Source organism: Vicia villosa, linkage group LG3, assembly GCF_029867415.1.
Source record: "Vicia villosa cultivar HV-30 ecotype Madison, WI linkage group LG3, Vvil1.0, whole genome shotgun sequence".
Lineage (NCBI taxonomy): Eukaryota > Viridiplantae > Streptophyta > Magnoliopsida > Fabales > Fabaceae > Vicia > Vicia villosa.
Window position 1 is genome coordinate 115,946,497 of NC_081182.1, and position 5,455 is coordinate 115,951,951.

The 5,455-nt window shown below is 37.7% G+C and overlaps 1 non-coding gene across 1 annotated transcript; it reads left to right on the plus strand.

Annotated features, from left to right (window-relative positions):
- The first annotated feature begins 964 nt into the window (after nucleotides 1-964).
- Nucleotides 965-1,071, plus strand: LOC131593728 (small nucleolar RNA R71). The gene has a single exon (XR_009281111.1). It is a non-coding gene; the product is annotated as a small nucleolar RNA R71 (small nucleolar RNA).
- Nucleotides 1,072-5,455: the final 4,384 nt, after the last annotated feature.

Genomic DNA, 5,455 nt, shown 5'->3' on the forward strand with positions numbered 1-5,455 from the left:
TTCGGGTTCCACTTCGTTATTGTTCTCATCAGTCTTAGCAGTTTGTTCGTCGGTTGTTTTCTTTTGGGTTTCCTTTGGCTCTTGTTGTGACATGGGTACGTTTTGGGTTCTAGGATCTATGGGTCCATCGTAATTAGTTCCACTTCGTAGTGTTATCGCGTTCGCATGTCCTTTAGGATTAGGTTGTGGTTGAGCAGGAAACGTGCCAGCAGGGGCAGCAGTAGGTGCTTGTTGTTGAGCTACTTGTGAGATTTGAGTTTCTAACATTTTGTTATGCGTAGCTAAAGCATCTACTTTGTTCGATAGTTGTTTTAGTTGCTCGCTATTGTGGATGTTTTGATTCAAGAAGTCTTTATTGGTTTGTTGTTGGGAAGCTATGAAGTTCTCCATCATGATTTCTAGGTTTGACTTCCTAGGGGTGTTTTGAGCAGCTACAGGCGCTTTTTGGTAGCCAGGTGGTACAGCAGGTGCTTGTCCAGGCGCGTACAACGCATTGTTGTTCTTATAAGAAAAGTTCGGGTGGTTTTTCCATCCAGGGTTGTACGTGTTAGAATAAGGGTTTCCTTGAGCGTAATTTACTTGATCAGATGGGACTCCAGTCAAGAGTTGGCATTCAGCAACTACATGCCCAGTCAATCCACAAATCTCGCAGTTAGGTGCTACAGCGGCAGCGGTGGCTGAAGGAGTGATGGTCAAATTCTCGATCTTTTGAGTTAAAGCGTCTACTTTAGCGTTAACGCGGTCTATACCACTAATTTCGTAAATTCCTCCTTTGGTTTGGGCTTTCTCTAGAGCGGCGCGTTCTCCTCCCCATTGGTAATGGTTTTGTGCCATGTTCTCTATGAGTTTGTATGCTTCATCATGGGGTTTGTCCATTAATGCTCCGCCAGCAGCGGCATCTATAGTCATTTTAGTGTTATATAAGAGACCACCATAAAAGGTATGGATGATCAGCCATGGTTCGAGTCCATGATGAGGGCATATTCTAAGCATGTCCTTGTAACGTTCCCAAGCTTCGAAAAGCGATTCGTTATCTTTCTGGGTAAATCCGTTGATTTGACCTCTAAGCATAGCAGTTTTGCTAGGCGGAAAGTATCTTGCTAAGAATACTCTCTTCAATTCGTCCCACGTAGTTATGGAATTGGAAGGCAGGGATTGAAGCCATGCTCTCGCTCTATCTCTCAAGGAGAAAGGGAAAAGGCGTAATCGAATAGCTTCGGAACTAACGTTGTTGGCTTTGATAGTGTCGGCGTATTGCACGAACACGGATAAATGGAGATTGGGGTCGTCTACAGGGCTTCCAGAGAATTGATTCTGTTGAACAGCTTGGACCAGTGAAGGTTTCAGTTCGAAATTGTTCGCTTCAATCGCAGGTGGTGCGATACTTGAATGCGGTTCAGCGCGCGAAGGAGCGGCATAGTCTCTAAGAGGACGAATAGCAGCCATCTCTAACTTCGGGGTGATTTGATTGATTTGATCAGTAAAATTCAATTCCTGATTAATCGGAATTTCTGCTACTTCGGGAAGGTTGCGAGCTCGACGTTTAACGTTAATGAAACGTTCGATCTCGTTAATTCGTTGTATTAAGTCTCCTCCTTGTGAACGAGTATTTGGCATACAATCGTTCAAAAAGAAAGGGAAGAATTTTCCTAGTCTCTACGGTGTAACAGTGAGTTACGATATCGACTTAAATAGTCCCCGGCAATGGCGCCAAAAACTTGATCGCGACTTTACGTGTCTATAAATCTGATAACTGCAAGTGCACAGTCGTGTCGTGTAGTTTTAAAAGATATCGAATCCACAGGGACTATGAATCGATCTACCGTTATCTAAGGTTACTATGTAAAGCTAGGAGTACTAAAATTTTCGATTGTTCCTAAGGGAAAGTGATTGTGAGAAAATAAAGAATAATAATAAAAGACAGGTGTCAGTATGTATTTCGTTTAACTAAAGGTAATCCGAAGGTTCATTGGCTTTTGCATAATTAAATTAAAAATCTTTACTAATTCCAATTGATTAAAAATCCTCGTCTCAAACTTTCGCTCTGTTGATTCAGACTACTATCCTAATCCTAATGTACGCTTTCGCCATCCCATTAGATTTTAGAAGAGCTTTTTGGAAACAATGTAATTAATAAAATGCCTATTTTATGAGGTTGTTATCTATTTAAATCTCCTAATCTCAAACTTTCGCTCTGTTGACTCGGAACAAGCTAATATCCCTAACGTACGCTTTCGCCATCCCGCTCGAGTGTAAAAACAATTTTTGAAAATAAATAAGTTCCAATTAGTTTTAATACGCTTTCGCCATCCTTAAAACTAATGTCCTATGTCTACTATCCAGTTAAAGACCTCAAACTTTCGCTCTATTGGTTTTAACCTTTGACCGTCCTAATCCCTCAAACTTTCGCTCTATTGGTTTTAAGACTTACTAATTAAATTAAACATATAAACCAAAAATAAGTGATAATTAATAAAACATAATTTAAGCCAATTTATTTCGGATCCCTATGGTTAACTTACTTTACATACCGACACCTTTAGTAATTTAGCCAGACATATTAATACGATTAAACATACATATATTGGTTCGGTTCATAATGATAAGCATATTAAATGGCATATAATATATCATGCAGATAAATAATATAAATAAGGCGGTAAATAAAAAACCTGAATTAAAATAAATCTGGATTGAATTGAATCTTGAAGTACTCGAACTTCCACCACAGGTTGGCTGGATCGTTCTTCGGAATTTAAATGGCAGAAAATAAAAACAAGGAAAATAAAGCGATAAATCTAACGTAAGGCTAGATCTATGAAAAGTTCACAACAATTTCCGGTGTAGAAATCGTTGTGAGAAAATAGACGGTTAAATGAAGACAGAATAAAGGAAAAGCAGTACGCGGTACAATTTCGGCAGCACTTCGTTGGCAGGAAATCGGACCCTTTGGACTGAAGTGACTGCCTCTATTTATAGGTGAGGCTTTGCAGTTGCTTTGCGTGAAAAACGGAACTTTTTGCAGACCGGGACTTGGAGACGTGCGTCTCCTATTCTTCAGGGAGACTGGGTACGTGACTTGAGACGTGCGTCTCAAGTGGAGAAGATGTAGGAACATGGAGACGTGCGTCTCCCTTTGCTGACGTGGCATAGAGGATGTGGAGACGTGCGTCTCCACTTGCTGGGCAGGTTTGGGCCACGCAATTTTGTTCCTTTGTGGGCTGGTTCGTCTCTTTTGGGCCTTTGGGTCCTTAATTTGCACCCCTCTTTCACTTCAGCACTCCCTTTTCATCTTTTAGGCATAAATATTGGTCATTTAAGCTCAATTTTCTTTCCTTTTCGCAAATAGTCGCAATTGGAGTGTAAAACCTGAAACAAAGCAAATACACGCGTAATATCATAATAAATTAACATAATAAACGGAAAATGCTATAAATATCTATGGATTTTAGGCTAAATATACGATATAAAATCGTGTTATCAATGCCTACAGTTTCAAAAATGTTTTCCAGACAAATTAGAATAGTATGTATCGATGCAAGCTGATCATGAGTCGACTCATATTGTATCCAAATTGATTTTTCAGAAATAGAAGAAGCATGTGTCGATGCAAGCACATATGTGTCAATACATGTAGTTTGAGAACTGTTTTCTAGAGACATGTAAACAGCATGTGTCGATGCAAGATTCTTTGTATTGATACATGCTTAGAAATTTTAGCACATGTGTCGATACAAGTGGTTACGCGTCGACTCATACTCAAGTGAAAAATGCTTCCATGGTTTCAAACGAATTATGAGTTGACACATGATGTTTTGTGTCGACTCATCCTTCAGTATTATGAGATTTTACACTAAAAAACAATTTGAAGCATGAACTCATATGACAAAACATGATGCAATCTTAGAGACCAATGGAGATAACATTCATGGATGTCTTTATCACGCATATTTGCTATCACTCAAAAACCACCTAAGGGAGTAGATCACTCACACTAATTACTTTCATCTCATGCTTTGAAACACCTCTTGGTGTAGTAAATATTGTCCACATAATGATGATTGAATACTTTCTTAATTGTGTATTCGTTATGCTTGATTATTTAGGACTTGAAGTCCCAATGTCTAACACTTGGAAGCATGACCTTTAAGGACTTGAAATGATGCTTAGAAGTTTACTTCTTGACAATTTCCTCTCATGTTTTGAGACTTCCATTTATGTTAATCTTAATAGCATGTAAATGATTGGATGCTTGTTTGTTTACATCACTTGTTGAAATATTTTGGTTAAACCTTGTGCACAATATTTAATGTTTTCTTTTGATATAAAGTTTGATACCTTACCATGATGCATATGTCATTAACCTTAGGCTTTGCATGTTTGCATAACACTTTGAACTATATGTTTAAATGGATTTTGCTCTTCTTTTACTTATGAATGACAATGTTTCATGATGCTTTGTCTTGATGCCTTACCCTCTAACTTGCTCACCTTTAATAGGATAAACCAAAACCTAATGCATGTTTAGGTTCACAATTTGGAGATGTTTGATTTCCTTTGAATACTTGTATGTCTTGATACAACTTCATGTTTGTATAATACTTGCTTAGATGCTTACATGTTTGTCTAATACTTCTTTAGATCCTTTATTGTATGTCAAGATACATGTTATCTAATACTTGTTTAGATCCTCTATTGTATGTCTTTACACATAATTGCCTAATACTTTTTAGGTGTTTACATATTTGCCTATTGCTTGTTTAGGTACTTTCTCATCTTGATACATGTTTGCCTAATGCTTGTTTAGGTACTTTCTCATCTTGATACAAGTTTTCCTAATACTTGTTAGGTGTTTACATATTTGCCTAATGATTGTTTAGTTACTTTATCATTTTAATACATGTTATATAATACTTGTTTAGATACTTTCATGACATAAATTGTGATGTTTGATCAAAATGGAGCCCGTGTCCATTTGCCTATTTTTGGAGGGTCATATCTTAATGAACAATGCACCGAATACCTGGGTCTTGATACCATATGATAGATTGAGGGCCAATGAAATTTTTTGTTGTTGGAGGTAACTTGAAAATAACCTTGGAACATCTCTTATTTCAGCCTTAAAGTTAGACACTTGATCATGTGGTAGACTTAGTGAAGTTTGAACAATTGGCCAATGCATAAAAAATGTAACCGGTGTTTTTCTTCCTCCATCCCAATGTTTAGCAGGGAAAATCTGAGATCGAAGCCATAGGATTGACTTGACTCAATATTTCAGTGAAAGTCGCCACCGCACTTTATTGTTTCCAAAGGAAAAGGGAAAAGAACGAAGAAAACCCAAAGTTTGTTTTTAAACCAAAAAAGAAGAGATCTTAGGTACGGGTGTTGATTATACAAGGGGAAGGTTTTAAGCACCCCTCATATATGTGGTACTCCACAGGAACCTTTTTGAAAA